At 42.3% G+C, this 19,781-nt stretch overlaps 1 long non-coding RNA gene across 1 annotated transcript in view; it reads left to right on the forward strand.

Annotated features, from left to right (window-relative positions):
- LOC108951908 (uncharacterized) overlaps positions 1 to 19,781 on the forward strand; it is a 30,005-nt gene continuing 10,224 nt past the window's right edge. The window contains exons 1-6 of the long non-coding RNA XR_010488771.1: positions 1 to 33; positions 182 to 582; positions 702 to 912; positions 16,926 to 17,189; positions 18,020 to 18,273; positions 18,368 to 18,891. This is a non-coding gene — a long non-coding RNA (uncharacterized LOC108951908). The remainder of the gene's footprint in view (positions 34 to 181; positions 583 to 701; positions 913 to 16,925; positions 17,190 to 18,019; positions 18,274 to 18,367; positions 18,892 to 19,781) is intronic.

The raw sequence follows: 19,781 nt of genomic DNA on the forward strand, positions 1-19,781 counted from the left end.
ACTGAATTGAGATATCAACTATGCGATGCTAAGGTATGTCTATCCTTGTACCAGTTGGCATTTTTATTTTGGCATATTTCATTCTCGAACTCTGTTGGGCGTGTAATGTTAGATTATTTTAATACTCACACATGATTCTTCTTTTCTATCACTCATAATTTTAATATGAGTCCCTCAATAGAATTGTCGCGGTTGAGAAACGAACCCTCGATGGCTGGAGCGGCCGACGCTGACTGCTACATCAGGGCGATTGTACACCTCCAAATCAGGAGGACGAACACGAGCACGTAGATGTTTCCGCCCGATGCAACGAGTCCTTCTGCTTCCCAATCGGGGGCGGGCAAAAATAGCATTGCGGTGGCCGTTTCATGATCCGCGATCTGCAAGCTTGTCTCTCTTTGTCCGTCGTTAATTCTTCGATGCCTTCGTCAGCGACAGGGAGAAATCGTAGGTGATGATTCTTTTATTTGGTCCTGGGAGCTCGAACTCCCCCTGCAGAAAATGGTGCCGGGGAACACAAGCAGAACCCTCAGCTCATACAGGTAGCAGTTCTCTACGAACTGATACGAGCTACCCTCGTAGGTATGTGCCTTATCTGTCTCTCCGCTTCGTGCACGTGATATTTGGTGCATTGAATTCTTTAATGGCATGGAGCAATGCCTCAGATGAAATGATACTAATAGTCAAACTAACCTTTTCAGGTGATCTTCTTCTACCATAAATTTGAAGGAGTCAAATTTTCTACCATAAATTTGTACAATCTGCATACAGAAGAAGTATATATTTCTAGCAATATTTTCTTGTCAGGGAGATAACGCTTATTCAATGCATAAGAAGGAGAAAAGATAAACTAGGATAACATGATGGAAGTTCTGTGGTGAATATGGAGAAAAATGGGAAAAAAAAAACTAGGTATGTCATTCTTTAATTGTTAGATATATATCTCTGCCAACAATTAATTGCACTACTTAGTACTACAAAATCTGCTTTGAATTTTTTCAATTGAGTTACTATATTTAACTTTGCTAAATAAGCTGAAATACTACCAGATACAGAATGGGAATTAAGGAATATCGTCTAGATAGTAACTCCAATATAGAGCAAAGCAACCTTACACCAATAACGAAACTATCTTTGGCTTTGCTTTGGGCACATTAGGAAGTTGTCAACGAGAGAATCATAAGGATATGGATCTGGGTCAGAATCAATTACTGGTTTTGAAGTGAGGTTGAGAGTATCCGTTTTCATTGATGAATTTATGTTTGAATGCGAATATCCACTTGCCTTTCCCAAGCTCCTATGTTGACTTATTCTATATTCTTCCTATCTACATTGGTGTAATTAGGGGTATGGTCTCTCGTAAGATCTCTGCTTACTGCTACGTGGGATAGAGGAGCTACTCTACTTTATTATGGGAGCTTAGCTTGGCCCTCTTTCTTTAGAAACTCACTCCTAAGTTAGGATACTCACTAGCATTGCAGACTGGCTATCCATGCAATACAGACAGTTATTCTAGACCGGAGGGATGAAATAGGTAATAGCACAGAAGAGCCGTAAGACTCTCTTCTTTCTTGAGTAAACCCTATCCTCAATGCCTCTTCCCTTCCGTTACTGCCTTTGCTATTTATTCATTACCCATTATTTATGAATTCCAAATCTTTGCTATTTATTCATTACCTATTTTTTAGATACTCTGTTATATATTAAGTACTCTTTGATACTCTATTATATATTAAGTACTGTGTAGTGGGCAATAGCTCTCGGGAGCCTTATCCCCGGAATACATGACTAGCTTCTTGACTTCTCGTGGAGAAGATAAGATGATCGGCATCTTAGATAACAAAGGGTACCTAACACTCGATTCCTGACTCTAAAGAATAAGCCTTATCGTAAGCAACCATCAGATAACGAAGGGTACCTAACTCCCTTCCGGACTCTAAAGAATAAGCCCTATCGTAAGCAAGCCAAACCGATAGCTCCCTCAGCTCGGAAGTTCAGAAGATGGGAATAGATAGATGTTCTGCATGCTCTTGCTGTCGGCCTTGGCAATCTTCCTTTCCTCTCTGGATTCCGGCCTTTCCATCATTGAGATCGATTCAAATTGACTTGACTTGATTTGAAGCAATCAATAAAGGTATTTCAATCTCCATTACTTTGGAAAAGCAAATGAAAAAGAACCCCAAAAAGAATGAATTCCTCCAATCTTCCCTAAAAATTCACATGTAGACTCTACATGTGAATTTCACGCCTTCTAAGAAGTAACAAGTTCTTGTTCTAACGCCATGATATTGATAACACACATAGAGTTAATGGTATTGACCTTCCTTATAAAGAAATAAATAAAGAACATATCTCTCTTATCTTGAAATAAAGAACATATCTCTCTTATCTTATATATATATGTGTGTGTGTGTGTGTGTGTGTTTCTATCCATATCCTAGCATAAGAAGCCCAATAGGAGCAAGCAATACTGGAAAGGGCGATCCATAAGGAAAGACGTATACGGAGATCGGCTGAAACGCCCAAAAGGCATTACAAAAAGCACTTAGTAGAATGGATGTGACCACTATAGACAATACCAAACAAATGAACATTTCTTCTAAACGGAAGAAGGTCCTCTTTCAAAGTGTCTTCCATCTGCTAGAGCTTGAAGAATTCCCAAGGTTGGGCCAATACGTTGTTGTATCGCAGCAGATATTTCTCTTTCTAACCATACAATGAAAAGTACTTCCTCCTATTGTCATTCCGGGGTACAAAGATCTATAGGAGTCCATATACTAATATCTAACTAAGGATTCCGATGTCTTAAAAGAAATGATAGTTTGTACTTCTAAAGTAGAATCTTATTAGGCATTTTTTTCGGATCTATTACGCTTCACTTTAAATGATCATAGGGTCTGCTCCTCTAGGAAAGCCTTCTAGAGGTTGTGGAATAAGAGCATCAATATGGATTTGTTTATTTCACCGATATTCGTACCAAATAATGAGCTAAGGAATCTCCTTCCTTTTGCCATTGTACTTTCCCAATCAAATTCATTGTCACACTCAACATTCTAAATTTGACGAAGATCCCATTGTTTGTATTCCAGAAGCTCGTAACATCAGTCCAAAGAAACCCCAATTTGCTTCCTCTCCACCCCACTCCTTCGCTTCGACTCGCTCGAAAACAAGGGATTTAGCATAATAAGTTATATTCCACAATTACTGCTAAAGAATAAGAGCCAATAAACATTTCTCTATCCGGCCATAAGGTAGATCGACAACAACTCCTCCGATGCGCGGGGGAAGCATTGGTAGGAAAGGGAGCCCTTCTGGTGGAAGAGAAAGTCTGCTCTTTTCTCTTAGAAAGAAGAATTTAAGCTCTTAGTCACTTCTGCAATGCCCACTTCCAACCGATGGGGCGGCTTCCGACAACACAAAGAGGTCTTTTCAAGGACATCATTTCAGAGAATCGACTCTGCCTGTCTTTCTGGAGAATAGGCTCTCTCCTTCCTCTGAATAGGCTCTGTGGGTGGGAAGATGGGGAAGGCGCAATAAGAGGTAAGCAGTCTACGAAGCAAAGCCCCTTGCATTATAGAAATAGTTATGAACTGACTGCATTCCCTTAGTCTCCCGCCAAGCTAGCTAATCTAATAGTTTCTAGTTCCATTCCATCTTCTGAACTTTAACCAACACTTAATTAAGAACGAAGGCCACTATCCTTCTGATTCTTGATTGATTTCTTTCTCGAGTGGATTTCGGGGTGCTAAGGCCCTGGAAAGGGGAGAGTAGCTGAGTGGTCAAAAGCAACAGCCTGTAAATCTGTTGAAGGTTTTCTACGTAGGTTCAAATCTTGCCTCTCCCACTTATTGTTGTTACAGACTTAAGAGAAGATCAAGTAGGCGTCGGCGTAGGCCGAGTGAAGCTCTTTCTCTTTCGTAAGAGAGACTGATGGCAATTGTATCGTATGCTAGTTAGAGAGGTTAGATATTCCCATTATCAGCTATATCCAATCCCAATGAGAATAGAAGTGCCGACGTAGGCTTTACGTCTGTCGGGCACCCGCCATAATGCCTCCTTGGTTCGGGACAAAGCCAAGCAAGACCAGGAAGGCGCCTTACTTTTCAATTGCAAACTCCTCGAAGCTTCTTAGCCCTCGGAAGCAATGCTCTGTTTTTCATAGATTTTATACTCTATCTTAACGCTATATTCTTTAAGTAATGCAAGTATGATTGAGGATTGGAGAGGGATAGGTGGATGAAAAAGCTCAGGATGGAATGAAATTCAGAGTCTTTGTGCGAGCCGTATACGGTGAAAGTCGCACGTACGGTTACAAGGGGGGTTCGCGTCTATATGTGTAGTTTGGCCTACCCACCCTATTTGTTCCATGATCTATGGGTCTATTGGAGCTACCCACTTCGATCAATTAGTCAAGATTTTCACCGGATACAAAATCACTAGTGCTCAATCTAGTGGTATTTTTCTGGGGATTCTCTTTATCGCTGTAGGATCCCTATTCAAGATCACTACAGTTCCTCTCTGGGCGGTTGTAGGACGGACGACCCCCTATAGGTAGTAGGGTAGGATGGGTGGTACCACTCATATTGTGGCTAATCCTCCTAACTGCACGCTAGAGCACGTGAAACTCATCACTACCTCGTAAGAGTGTTGAGACCATAGTATGTTACACAAAAGCTAGCTTTCTCCGTAGTGTTGTCATACAACTGCCCGACTAGAAGAGTCACTCGCTCCGTAGTGTTGTCAAACAAGATAAGCACGCCTTAGCCAACTGGCCAAGCGAATCGAAGTTCTCTTCCGGTCAACTGTCCACCTAGCCAAGTGCAAAAAACACAATGGAATCACGCAATGCACGTAGCTGGTGTGCTTCCTGCCCACGAGGAAAGAATCAGGCCTTATAGCTTTGCAAAAAACATAGTGGAATCGAGGTTCGCCACCAAATTTTTGCATCCCCATTCAAATATATGGTTGCTATTGAAACTTTGGTACCTTTAGATTCGAGTCTTGTAGCTCGAAAGTATTGTTCCATGTCAAACAAGAAATTCTCGAGCTCTTTTGCGTCCCTAGCACCTCTATAGCAATGAGGCTCAAGTGCCCTCAAGTTTTGTGGCGGCGCAACGCGGGTATTGCTCCCTCCCGCATTTAGTGCCCTTGTGAGCGCTATCATTCTGTAAGTGAGTTCCGCCACGACTTCGTGCAAATGTTGCACGGAGTCTTTGGTATCGTCTGTCAGTCGATCAACTAGGGTCTCGACCTTGTCGATTCGGGATTCAGCTTCTTGCGAGCTCTCTGCCCCAAGAAGCCTTCATTGGCCTTGGTAGAGTTCCTCCAATTTCACTTTAAGAACATCTAGGTGGGTTTCCGCCGCCGTGAGTCTCTCCTTATGGCTCTTTTTCCCGGTTGGTGCTCCAGATTGTGCCTCCTCCGCTTGCGGAGAGTAACCAACTTCTCACTCATCATGTTCGCTACCACGATCCTCTAGAGTGGCTCCACCAGCATGAGAGCGAGTTTGCACTTGCAACCCACCTGCAGCTGCTTGGGGCAATGGTCCGGCTTGCCCCGCCTTGCTCGATTCGCCATGATGCTTTGCCATGGTGAGATTGCGAAGTTTCTTTGCTGCTTGCTTGAATTGCTTGCCCGCTCTGATATCACAATGTCACGGACTTAGCTGGAATTGCCTAAGTCGTGAGGCACCCTTACGGCAAAGTCACGAACTTAGTTGAAGTTGCCTAAGTCGTGAAGCACCCTTGCGCCAACTCCTCGGACTTAGCTAGGATTGCCTAAGTCATGAGGCGCCCTTGCGACATATGCGTCCGCAATGGGTCAGCCTAGTTACAACCTCATACAAGTCCGAAAGGACCTGTAAAACAGAAAGTTGATTAGTTTGAAAACCAACGATGGAAAAGTCCTGACGTCTTGCGAAGAGGGAAGCTTTACAAACAATTCAGCGAGCACCTTGAGTGCAAGAGAGAAAAGAGAGGAAGGAGAAAATAAGGATTTTAAAAGGTAGAACGAATAGTTGCAAGTCCACAAACAACTACTCATCGGGTGTCGGGCGCGAAGGCAAGTTCCCGTTAAGTTAACGTGCGAACTCATGAAGATTGTTCAACGCTCGACAATATACCGAAGCCCCATCCAGCCCTATGCCACCCGAGGGGTTCTAGGGTGCTGAGATGACTGACGTTTTGTGTGCAGTTGTGGTTTGCAGAAAACAAGCCATGGCATGCGAAAACGAGCCATTTTGGTGCAGTTTGGCCCGGCGCAGCGAGCGATCGCACTGTAGCGCTGTGAACTGTCGTTGTTTACATTTTCCAAGCAAAAACACACAAAACCAAGGCAAAACATGCTGCCATGTCTCTGTACAAGCATGCAAAAGCGACGAACGGTTCGTTGAACGAAGTTGTTGCGGGTGTGCGGCGACCGTTCATGACAATAGGGTACAAGGTTTCGTCGGATCTTTGTGAACTGAGGATGTGAAGTAGATGGACTTTGCTTTGATTAGCCGCTTGAACAGTCTGGCATTTCAGTGCTGCCCTCTAGCATTTGCAATCTATTTTGGAACTCACTACCCTATAGTCATTATCATCTTTGCAGGATTTGTACTTGACAGAAGCATGACATGCCTCATTTCCATCCCGGTGCTTCCTATCATATGCCACTTCAACATCTTCCTTGGTGCATTGGAGAAAAATGATCACATGCTAATCTTCAGTCTCCCTTTCTGCATTGTAAGGAAAGATGACACCAGATGAAGCAGATACAGTTGTGATTGGTGTCAGTTGCCCAGAAAATCTACCCACCATTGGCAGATCACCATCCTTATCGACAAATTTGCCTTCCGTCTACCTCAGTGATCTCAAGCATTACGTCACATCCTTGTCTGCCTTCATAACAAAGTGAATGTGAGCATTCACTTCTTTTACAACTGCAGAATCATCTCATCTTGGATGTGCTTTTTGACTATGGCCAAGCTGTCATTCAATTTACCACATAAATGCAGCATCTATTCATCTTCCAGACATTTCTTTTGAAGGGAAAAGTGAGGGCTTGGTTGCATGGCGACAGAAGAAGCTCCTCATTGATTCATCTGCAGCTGCAATCTCTCTCATCTTGTTGAACACATGATATGCAATTTCGAATTGTACCGTTCGATATGAGCGGTATGTACCGGTCCGACGACATACCGGTACGCGGACCGTCCGCTACCGGACGGACCATGCTACTCATCTTCCAGCCATTACCACTGCATGTAAAAGTGAAGGCTTGGTTGCATGGCGACTGAACAAGCCCCTCATTGATTCTTGTGCAGCTGCAATCTCTCTCAACCACTTGAATATATTGAAACGCATATCAGCATAACAACTGAAGAAGCGGAAAGGAAATATGCGTGGGGTTTCATTCTTTTGCTCCCCTGCTTATAAGCCAACAAGATCCGCATCTTTAGGTTGGTCAAATGGGAAACGGCAAGAATAGCAGTATTTATTTTCTTTACTCTCCCACTCTTTCGTGAGTTGCTAGGTGCTGCTATCCTATGTGATGTCTGTTAGGATCGAGAGCACTAAGAGGGGGGGGGTGAATTAGTGCAGCGGAAATCTTACAGCGATTAAAAACCAAAAGCTGCGTTCGTTCAATAAAAACTATTATGATGCAAAAGCTAATTCTCAGTTTGTATCTAAGTGCAGTTTGCGTCTAAGCGCAGATTGCGTCTAAGCGCAGTTTGCGTCTGAACACAGTTTGCGTCTGAACACAGTTTGCGTCTAAGCGCAGTTTTGCGTCTAAGCGCAGTTTACGTCTAAACTCAGATTTACGTCTAAACGCAGTTTTACGTCTAAACGTAGATTTACGTCTAAACGTAGTTTTACGTATAAACGCAGATTTACGTCTAAACTCAGATTTACGTCTAAATGTAGTTTTGCGTTTAAAAGCAGTTTTGAACCTGGAAAAGCGTTTTACGTAGAAAGCAATTTGCAGTTATAAATGGAGTCCGAATGTAAGCGTAAACTGCAGTGTGAAGATCGTACGAAAACACGATTTACGTTTGAATGCAGATTCTGAAAGAACAGCACTTAGAACTTGTTCGTGAAAGCGCAGAGAGCAGTAGTAATGGAGGAGGTTTGCAGTAATGATAAAGTGCTCAAAAATAAACGCAAACCAGAGATTTAGAGTGGTTCGGTCAGCCTTGACCTACTCCACTTTTGGCTTCCTCCACCGACGAGGTTGCCGACGTCAACTAGCTGCCTTCCTTCAATGGGCGAAGGCTAACTGCCCTTTTACAGTTTCTCTCCTTTTGACAGGCTCAGGAGACAACCTTTACAGATCCTTTCTCTCCTCTCTTTACAACTCAAGACTTGAAGAACAGAAGGAGGAGAACTTTAGGACTTTACACAAATTTGAGCTCTTAGAATCACTGAAAAGATCAAGAATTCGGTGTGGATCTGTCTCTTTTCAGTGCTGAATGGGTGGGGTATTTATAGGCCCCAACCCAGTTCAAATTTGGAGCTCAAAACGATCAAATCGATCAAATCCCAGAATTCTGGGATCAGGCGGTTGCACCTCTTGACTGGAGAGGTGGCACCGCCTGGCAGAGCTCGAAGACTGAGCTCAGGCGATTGCTTCTCTCTGCCAGAGCTCGAAGACTGAGCTCGGTGATTGCATCACCTGGCAGAGCTCGAAGACTGAGCTTGGTGATTGCATCACCTGGCAGAGCTCGAAACTGAGCTCGGTGGTTGCATCACCTGGCAGAGCTCCAAACTGAGCTCAGGCTGATGCACCTCTCTGCCAGAGCTCGAAGACTGAGCTCGGTGATTGCATCACCTGGCAGGGCTCGAGACTGAGCTCAGGCTGATGCACCTCTCTGCCAGAGCTCGAAGACTGAGCTCGGTGGTTGCATCGCCTGGCAGAGCTCGAAACTTGAGCTCTGGCGGTGCTACCTCTTGGCAGAGGAGGTTGCACCGCCCAGACTAGCTCGAAGACTGAGCTCTGGGCGGTTGCACCTCTCGGCTGGGGCGGTTGCACCTCCCAGCCTCGCAGCCCTGGCGGTTGCACCTCCTGGCTGGGGCGGTTGCACCTCCCAACCCCCACAGCCCAGGCGGTTGCACCTCCTGGCTGGGGCGGTTGCACCTCCTGGTGCAATCAGGGTCCGAATGGTTCACTCCATTCGGCCCACTTTGAATCTTTTCAGGGGCCCAATTGCCCCAAGATTAAGCTAATGGGATCACCTCCCATTTTCATGCTTAATCATCATGCTAACTACGATTAACTCTAAGACAACTTCTGCAGCTTTGCTCCGATGCGTCAATCGCTTCTTCCGGCGAGTTTCCGGCCAACTTCCGTCGATCAACCGATAACCCTCGGTGATCCTTCTGCGGACATCCGGCATACTCCTGGACTTTGCGACGATCCACTTGGCGAGTTCCGACGAGCTTCGCTTGGCAAGCTTCTGGACTTCTCGGATCTGTCCTCGCTGAACCTCCGACGACCGTCCGAACTTCCGTCGAACTCTTGAACTCCCAACGTGATCATGATCTTGACTCCGGCGCAACACCTGCTGCTTGTCTTACTCTTATCGTAGTTAATCCTGCACACTTATCTCAACACTTAGATTAGATAACAAATGACAATTGACTTCATCATCAAAATCTGAGATTCAACAATCTCCCCCTTTTTGATGATGACAATCAATTGATAATGGAGTTATCCTTAACTCCCCCTGTCTATATGCCATAGTTGAGATAAGTCAACCTTGAATTCAAGACTAAGAATTCAAGTGACGTATTGATAAGTTAGATCAGTTAAACTTATCAATACTCCCATCATGATACCTATCATGATGTATCTCTTCAAGGATGATGTCAAAGCTTGACATTCATCATCACGTTTGTATTATAGTGTTTGTAACTGTTCATCATGTAAACATATAAAGCTACGAAGGACTTTTTACATGATGCACACATTTGAGATTTTCTAGCAAGTTTGCATTTACTTCACAAAATAGGATATCAAATCAAGATATGATGCAAACTATAGCACATGTTCACATATCTCTTGGTGATGCAAGGATGGCATAACATTGTTTATAGCATCATTCAAGTATTTGCAACTATGACATAGATATGATGATGGCAGTTCAGCTATGACATAGTGTTTATCAATTCATATGTTTCTCCCCCTTTGTCATCAACAAAAAGCATGATAGCATTATCAAGCATATAAAGGAAGTCATGACACATATATCTTTTTATTATTTTTGCTTGACGGAGGAAAGTCATTTTTCAAAGAGTTTTCATAAGAGTGTACAAGAACATCCCATTTTTAGCATACAAACCGAAAAATGAACTTCTTACATGCATCTGGTTAAAAATATTTGTCACATAATTTGCAACATGTTATTTGATCAAGCGTTTGTCAAGGTATGTAATAGTAATAACATCCGAAAAATAATTTTAACTAGTTAAAGTATTCGGACAATTCAACATTCCTAATTCTCTTCTTATGTAATCAAATTGTTCTTCACATAGGGGTTTTGTAAAAATGTCAGCTAGTTGATGTTTAGTATCAATGAATTCTATGGTTACATCTTGATTAGAGACATGATCTCGTATAAAGTGATGTCTAATATCAATGTGTTTGAATCTTTTGATGTAGTAACACAATTATTTCAAGTGCAGCATTCTATCATATTGCATAGCAAGATATTTATCTCAGCAAGTGTAGCATTGTATCATATTGCATAGCAAGATTTTTATTTCAGCAAGTGTAGCATTGCATCACATGGTAAGATAGCAATCATATTAGCAACCATATCAATGTCATACTGCTGACTTATCAACTTACATTGGTATGTTGCTTCATATTTTTCAAGGCATAGGCTTTTAAACCTTTTTAGTTTCAGTGCAAAAACCGAGATAAACAACAAGAGATGTTTGCAAATATGCTTACACAAACAAAGATAACTATATGTACAGCATATCAGGTAACCATAAAGACAAAGTCCTTCATGAATAACATAAAGAGTTTACAACATCAGATGTTTATACAAGCTTATTCATGAAGTGGAAGATTAAAGTGCCTAAGTAAAGAGTCAAATTGTCGATGGATTTGCTGCAGCTCGGTTAGGATTTGATTTTGTTGAAGTTCAAGCCGTTCTTGTCTTTGTTCAAATCGGTCCATCCGAATCCCGATATCTTCGATGGATGATGTGTGAGTTTGCTCAACCGGATGTGTTTCCTCAAAGGGACAGATCGGAGGAGAGTGGGTACTCCTAAAGACTGGGGTTTCCGACTCTGGTTCAGGTTCAGGTTCAGGCTGAGGGGGATCAGTTCTTCTAGGCATTCTAACCCAGTTACCGTTTTTATAGTGACATCTTAGTCGGTGAAGTAGATTTTTGTTTATTATGCTGAATCTATCTGATTTCATTACTTCTTCTTCTAGTGGTATTTGAATGTCGTAAGCTTTCATTATTCTAGTAATTATTCCACCATATGGGAGCATCATATCTTTCGTAGATAATTCCAACATGTTTTGTTGGATCAGATAGCCAAGACAAATGTCACGTCCTTTCATGATTAGGTACATAATTCCTAATTCCAATTGACTCACTTCATCATGATGGTATTGTTTAGGAAGAATTATACTAGTCATGATATGATGAAGTATCTTAGTGTTAAAGGGCAATAGATGTTCACAACTTTTAGGAATAGATTCTATGTTAGGATTGGCAAGGATTGTTCCTAAGGCTTCAACGTAGGATGTTTCAATAGTTTGTTCATCCCATGATCCTTTAAAGTAAAGTCCTATGCTTTTCATGGGAATACCTATCATATCACAAATGAATCTATCAGTGATTGAGATGTGTTGTCCTAAGAGATAGGTTGATATCCTTTCTTCATCATCTATTTGCATGTTGTTGTAAAACAATCTAACTAGTCTAGGATAAATGGGTTCGTTGATCTGCAAAATGGGAAGTAGATTTAGGTTTGCAAACCAATGGATAGTCTCTACATCTCTTAGTTCATTCAGATCTACGTATTTTCCCTTATTGATGCTTCTTAGTTCGAAGGAGAGAAATTTTTCAGCATGGTTTTTGGAATCAAAAAGAGTGAGATCAAACTCTTCTACTACTCTCCTCTTTCCCTTGTCCCTTGAGGATCTTCTAGATCCCATTACTACTGCTGTTTAGAGGGATGATGATGAGCTAAAGTAAATGAAGAACAAAACAGAATTTTAAGAGCTTCTTAGAGAGTACCTTTGTGAAATCTTCAAGGGAAGGAAGGATTCTTGATGTTTTGCTCCGAAATGGGAGGTGTTTGGAAGGCTTAGAGGAGTGAAATGGGAATGGAGGAGACTTGGAAGAGTAGAGGAGAAAATGGGGGTGAGTTGTGGTCGGTTCCTTAGCCGGCCCTAGCGTGATTTTAAAGGGCAGAGCTGCTGGCGGTTGCACCTCTGGCTGGAGCGGTGCAACCTCTGGCAACCCGTGATAGCTGGAGGTGCCACCGCCAGCTGGAGAGGTGCCACCGCCTGCAGCAGGTGAGCACTTAAGATGATTTGATTAGGGAGCCTTTGCCTTGAGGAGAGTTTCAAAGCAATTAATGATTTCGTATGAGTTTTTATTTAAGGAAGAAGCTCTTTGTAAGATAGATCTTTTAACGTGCATACGTATGTTTGTTTGGTATCCCTTTTAAGATCATGACATATTTAGTTTCTACAAGAATTGATTCGTAGATGAACGGGTTTTGAAAATCAGGGGGGTATCATATGTTTCTGATTGTATCGTATTTGTGATAACTTCCACTTGTTACTTAAGCGTTGCGAGTTCCTTTTTGATTCTTGGTTTATGACCATTGAGAGTCAAGGAGCAGAATATTATTTCTTGCTCCGGCCTAGACTTTTAATGTTTTTATAGGAAGGGATGATCTTTAGGAACCCATTTGCTTTTGGGTGCCTCATAAATAGATCTACATTTTCTATCATGTTGCATAGAGTTTATCATGGTTCCCTTAGGAACCCAAATTAATTTGTTTGGACTTATTTTCTTGAATGGACAACAATGTGTCTTGTGTCCAGATTTGCAACAAAAGTTGCACTTGGTTTGGTGTTGAACATGTAAGATGGGGCCTTTTATGAAGGTGGATGGATTTTGGTGAGGATTTCTCACAAATCCAATCCCGCTCCTGTTTGGAATGTGACCCTTGTTTGCAAGGATCATGTTTAATGACTTGCTACCAACCTCGAATTTCTTCAAGGTGTCCTTGAGTAGCAGGTTTTCTTTTTGCATAGTTTCTAAATCATGACATTTGATACATGAATTTAAACTATCATGATGTTCGACTTTTAACTTATCAAACTCACAGGTAAGACTATCATGCATCTTTTTCAGCAATTTATATTTTCTACTTATACTCTTGCATTCGTCAAATAAGTCATTGAAAGCATTTGATAATTCATCGAAAGATAAATCAGCATCTATTGAATTTGTTACCTTGTCTTCGATGGCCATTAAGGCATAATGAGCAACTTGCTCGGTGTTGGACTCCTCTTCCTCAGATGCGCTCGAATCATCCCATGTTGCTTGGAGCGCCTTCTTCTTTGTTGTTCTTTTCTTGACTTGGGGACAATCACTTTTGTAGTGTCCCGGCTTTTTGCATTCATAGCAGATCACTTGGTCCTTTTTGGGTTCAAGTTTATTTTTTGCATCATTCTTAAATTTGTTTCTTTTAAAGAACTTTTTAAACTTTCTTGTTAGTAGTGCCAAGTCATCATCACAGTCCTCATCACTTGAGTTTTCTCTCAAGTGGCATTCTGACGTTTTGAGTGCCATATCCTTCCTGTTCTTTGGAAGGATGTCTTCTTGCTCTTCATGAGCTTTACAAGTCATTTCATAGGTCATTAGTGACCCGATTAGTTCTTCAAGAGGGAAATTTCGCAGATCTTTTGCCTCTTGAATAGCGGTGACTTTAGGATCCCAACTCTTAGGAAGGGATCTTAGTATCTTATTAACAAGCTCAAAATCCGAAAAGCTCTTTCCGAGTCCTTTTAAACCGTTGACGACATCCGTGAAACGGGTAAACATGTCGCCAATGGTTTCACTCGGTTTCATCCGAAAGAGTTCGAAAGAGTGTAACAGCAAATTGATTTTTGACTCTTTTACTCTACTTGTGCCCTCATGGGTCACTTCGAGTGTGTGCCAAATATCAAATGCAGTTTCACAAGTTGAAACACGGTTAAACTCGTTTTTATCGAGTGCACAAAATAAGGCGTTCATAGCCTTTGCATTTAGAGCGAAAGCCTTCTTCTCCAAATCATTCCAATCGATCATTGGAAGAGAAGACTTTGAAAAACCATTCTCGACAAGATTCCATAATTCAAAATCCATAGAAATAAGAAAGATCCTCATTCGGGTTTTCCAGTAGGTGTAGTCCGTCCCATTAAACATGGGTGGACGTGTAATAGAATGGCCCTCTTGGTTTCCGGCGTAAGCCATCTCTCTTGGGTTTTAATCCTTTTGAGAGTTAACCGGGCTCTGATACCAATTGTTAGGATCGAGAGCACTAAGAGGGGGGGGGTGAATTAGTGCAGCGGAAATCTTACAGCGATTAAAAACCAAAAGCTGCGTTCGTTCAATAAAAACTATTATGATGCAAAAGCTAATTCTCAGTTTGTATCTAAGTGCAGTTTGCGTCTAAGCGCAGATTGCGTCTAAGCGCAGTTTGCGTCTGAACACAGTTTGCGTCTGAACACAGTTTGCGTCTAAGCGCAGTTTTGCGTCTAAGCGCAGTTTACGTCTAAACTCAGATTTACGTCTAAACGCAGTTTTACGTCTAAACGTAGATTTACGTCTAAACGTAGTTTTACGTATAAACGCAAATTTACGTCTAAACTCAGATTTACGTCTAAATGTAGTTTTGCGTTTAAAAGCAGTTTTGAACCTGGAAAAGCGTTTTACGTAGAAAGCAATTTGCAGTTATAAATGGAGTCCGAATGTAAGCGTAAACTGCAGTGTGAAGATCGTACGAAAACACGATTTACGTTTGAATGCAGATTCTGAAAGAACAGCACTTAGAACTTGTTCGTGAAAGCGCAGAGAGCAGTAGTAATGGAGGAGGTTTGCAGTAATGATAAAGTGCTCAAAAATAAACGCAAACCAGAGATTTAGAGTGGTTCGGTCAGCCTTGACCTACTCCACTTTTGGCTTCCTCCACCGACGAGGTTGCCGACGTCAACTAGCTGCCTTCCTTCAATGGGCGAAGGCTAACTGCCCTTTTACAGTTTCTCTCCTTTTGACAGGCTCAGGAGACAACCTTTACAGATCCTTTCTCTCCTCTCTTTACAACTCAAGACTTGAAGAACAGAAGGAGGAGAACTTTAGGACTTTACACAAATTTGAGCTCTTAGAATCACTGAAAAGATCAAGAATTCGGTGTGGATCTGTCTCTTTTCAGTGCTGAATGGGTGGGGTATTTATAGGCCCCAACCCAGTTCAAATTTGGAGCTCAAAACGATCAAATCGATCAAATCCCAGAATTCTGGGATCAGGCGGTTGCACCTCTTGACTGGAGAGGTGGCACCGCCTGGCAGAGCTCGAAGACTGAGCTCAGGCGATTGCTTCTCTCTGCCAGAGCTCGAAGACTGAGCTCGGTGATTGCATCACCTGGCAGAGCTCGAAGACTGAGCTTGGTGATTGCATCACCTGGCAGAGCTCGAAACTGAGCTCGGTGGTTGCATCACCTGGCAGAGCTCCAAACTGAGCTCAGGCTGATGCACCTCTCTGCCAGAGCTCGAAGACTAAGCTCGGTGATTGCATCACCTGGCAGGGCTCGAGACTGAGCTCAGGCTGATGCACCTCTCTGCCAGAGCTCGAAGACTGAGCTCGGTGGTTGCATCGCCTGGCAGAGCTCGAAACTTGAGCTCTGGCGGTGCTACCTCTTGGCAGAGGAGGTTGCACCGCCCAGACTAGCTCGAAGACTGAGCTCTGGGCGGTTGCACCTCTCGGCTGGGGCGGTTGCACCTCCCAGCCTCGCAGCCCTGGCAGTTGCACCTCCTGGCTGGGGCGGTTGCACCTCCCAACCCCCACAGCCCAGGCGGTTGCACCTCCTGGCTGGGGCGGTTGCACCTCCTGGTGCAATCAGGGTCCGAATGGTTCACTCCATTCGGCCCACTTTGAATCTTTTCAGGGGCCCAATTGCCCCAAGATTAAGCTAATGGGATCACCTCCCATTTTCATGCTTAATCATCATGCTAACTACGATTAACTCTAAGACAACTTCTGCAGCTTTGCTCCGATGCGTCAATCGCTTCTTCCGGCGAGTTTCCGGCCAACTTCCGTCGATCAACCGATAACCCTCGGTGATCCTTCTGCGGACATCCGGCATACTCCTGGACTTTGCGACGATCCACTTGGCGAGTTCCGACGAGCTTCGCTTGGCAAGCTTCTGGACTTCTCGGATCTGTCCTCGCTGAACCTCCGACGACCGTCCGAACTTCCGTCGAACTCTTGAACTCCCAACGTGATCATGATCTTGACTCCGGCGCAACACCTGCTGCTTGTCTTACTCTTATCGTAGTTAATCCTGCACACTTATCTCAACACTTAGATTAGATAACAAATGACAATTGACTTCATCATCAAAATCTGAGATTCAACAATGTCAAGGTGGTTCTTGGCTAGCAATGTAATTCTTTTACTGACATCTTCCAAACAGGTCAGCGATCATTTCTGTTTCTGTAATTCTTAAAGAAATGGATGCCTGGCACTTTGTTCATCACCCAACATGTCATGTCCCGTCAATTAGCAGCAAGATGCAAGACCAGAGACTAACAACTATTACATGGTTCAACGCAGTCAGAAAGACACAAAGAATCTGATCAAGACATATGTTACGGCTTTAGAATATATTAACTCCTCAACTAAAGTATTTGTTTATGATGCACAGGTGCAGTATGGCTGCTTGTCTGCCCAACAATCTACCACTCTCTATGGTGGTTTGCTGGATCTGCACATATATGTTTTAGGTGAAGTAGGAGTGTGCAAATGTTGATAATGGCCCTTGAGTACATATGGTCAGCAACGCACATCTTGGAGTGATCTCAATGGCAAGATGTTCTGCAGAACAGAAAGATTCCAAAGTATTATATAGTTGGGGTTCCGTCAAGAAACACAAAGAAGTTGTGTATATGGTCAAGCTGTGGCCAACCTGGTATGTCTCTGTCTTAGCTCTACTAACCTAAGATTCACCATGATACACAGGTCCTGCATGTGGTTGTCACTCTAATATCATATTTGTCACATTTTAAATCTAAATACCATTTGATCAAACCTCCACAAATATGTTTCATAGAATTTAATATTTGGGAGAGCATAATGTGTCATGTCCTCTTTTTATTAAGCTTATTTATGTCCTTGAGAGAGCTTATTCGTGAGCTTACATCGTTGCTGCTCACAAGTCTAAAAGAATTGAGGTTAGCCATATTCCAACATGGCTCTTTAAAAATTGAATTATGTAAGAAAGATCATGTTTAACACCCAAAAAAAGTATGAGCTCTGGTCAGCCATAAAGAACCAAAATATTGAGCTCAGGTTGTAGAAGTATTTTTTGCAAGTTATTAGAAGCATTTTTCTGAAATTCTTACATTTATGCTTATTAAATATGGTTTGAAACAGACACATATTTTTAGAAGCAACATTGAAAAGAATAGGGAAAAGAAATTATTGTCAATCACTATTACGGGAAACGGGAAACAGTATAGAGTGCATTGTATGTCTTTTCCAAAATTGAAACAATATACAGTCATTAGCAGTTCCTCTAAAATGCAGATGCTAATGAGGGCATGCGAGCAAAAATGCTGTTGAGATCATTACAGGCTTAGGATGTTAAGAAGAGAGACTCTATTTTTGATTAGTCTTCTAAATAAGCATTCTAATCCTGTTTCAATATCTTCGATGCTGTTTTGTAATGTCCGCAACTGATTTTGTCCCCTCTGTATCTTCCCTTCATTATCTTCAACTTCCTCTTGCTCGCCCTCACAGGCCACTTTCCTCTTTTGCAATGCCTTTGAGATAAGAGACCATCTGCTAGCTTTGCCTTGCGGCGTCGGCATGGACAAGAATTTGAAGATGGACTGGAGAAGGGAAATGGTGATTGCTCTTGCTTCCCTCAGAATCTCGGTCACCATCCATGAGTCCTTGCCGTTGGTACAACATGAGACATACTTGTCATCCATCTGCTTCAGTAATTTGAAGATACTCTTGATACCCTTCTCTGCCTTCTTGTCAAAACGAATGTGAGTATACATCTTGCTCTCTGCAACTGTTACTCCTTGTCTTCTGAGGGCTATTTCAAGCGTTCTGATCTGGTCCTTTGTTGTCATCATGCAGTCTCTCATGATGCCAAGCAAGTCCAGCAGCCTGACAGATCCGTCCAACTCCACTTCCACACTTTCTTTTTCTTGTATGTTGGAATATTTGCTCATAGGCAAGTGGAGAAGCTCCTCGATGCACTCGTACAAACCTCCGAGCGCTCTCAATCCCTCGCATATAGTTTGGGCTGATAAACAGGATTGAGCCACCAAAGACTTGAGCTTCTGCATCTCTTCCTCTACTCTGAGCTTGAGAGGGTGATCTCTAGATGGCATGCTGATGGATCTGACATGGTAAGGCTGATTAGGTGTTGCAGGACAACCAGCCATATCCACCAGTATGTTGTTGGAAGGCCTTTGGAATGGATTGCCAAATGAAGAGTAGAGCAAAAACGATGGGAAGATGTGAACAAGCCTGGAACTTCCCCTACTTATAGTCCCTATTTCATAAAGCAGATGGGAGGCAAGTGGAATCTAACCAGCCGAGCTCAATATGATATGCCAATCTTGGAATTTGGATCTTGTAGCCTCATCTCTGATCAGGTCATACTCACATCTCAATTTTTAAATGCCACTGTGTTCCACATGCTTGTGTCAAGCTTGTGATGGTACACATTTTTATACATTGGTGTCATCTGGATCTTGAACACTTTCTTTAAGCAGGTTGATTTCAATATTTGTTAATGTCCTAGTTCTGAATTTGATGATTGCACAAATCCAAGATGCACGAGTGTTATGTGTCTGCTTGTTAGGTGACACCTTGATGCGAAGGTCAATGATCGAGCAATATCTAATCTTTAATACAGGTCACAGACAAATTGGCAAACAATGCAATAACCAACAACCAGAGGAAAGATGATTAATATGTATACTAGTGGTGAGACAATAGCTAATTACTGACAGAACCCACGTGAGTGTTTTCTGAGTTCGTGTGTGTGATCATATTAGTTTCTGAAGTTACCAATACCATCAGATCTCAGTCATAATTCTCAGGCAAGATATAAGAAATGGCACAACTACAAATAAACAAGAAATACAGTTATAAGGTTATTATGACAGGTATGTCATATGTTTGTTATTATGACAAATTGTAGGCATTACAAGGTGCACAATGATTAGTTATAATGGAAAATAGAGAAATAACGGTTTGCATTTGGCCAAAATATGTTCACGCAATCATAAATCTTTTCAAGGACAAATATTGATACTTTAGTTTGTTCAGAACCTTTTTGTAGTTGGTTATCTAAATGAAGTCAATGGCCTTTCGTAGTTTATTCAGAAATTTTTCCTTATGTATTTAAACACAGGTCTTCTTTTTGGTCTGTCCGCACCTAAGACTCCTCTCACACTCCATATTGCATTATCTTTATTGATTTATTTATTTCTTTTTGCAAGCAATGATGCCTGTCTATAGTGATATAGTGATATCTCTC

Source organism: Musa acuminata, chromosome BXJ2-7, assembly GCF_036884655.1.
Source record: "Musa acuminata AAA Group cultivar baxijiao chromosome BXJ2-7, Cavendish_Baxijiao_AAA, whole genome shotgun sequence".
Classification (NCBI taxonomy): domain Eukaryota; kingdom Viridiplantae; phylum Streptophyta; class Magnoliopsida; order Zingiberales; family Musaceae; genus Musa; species Musa acuminata.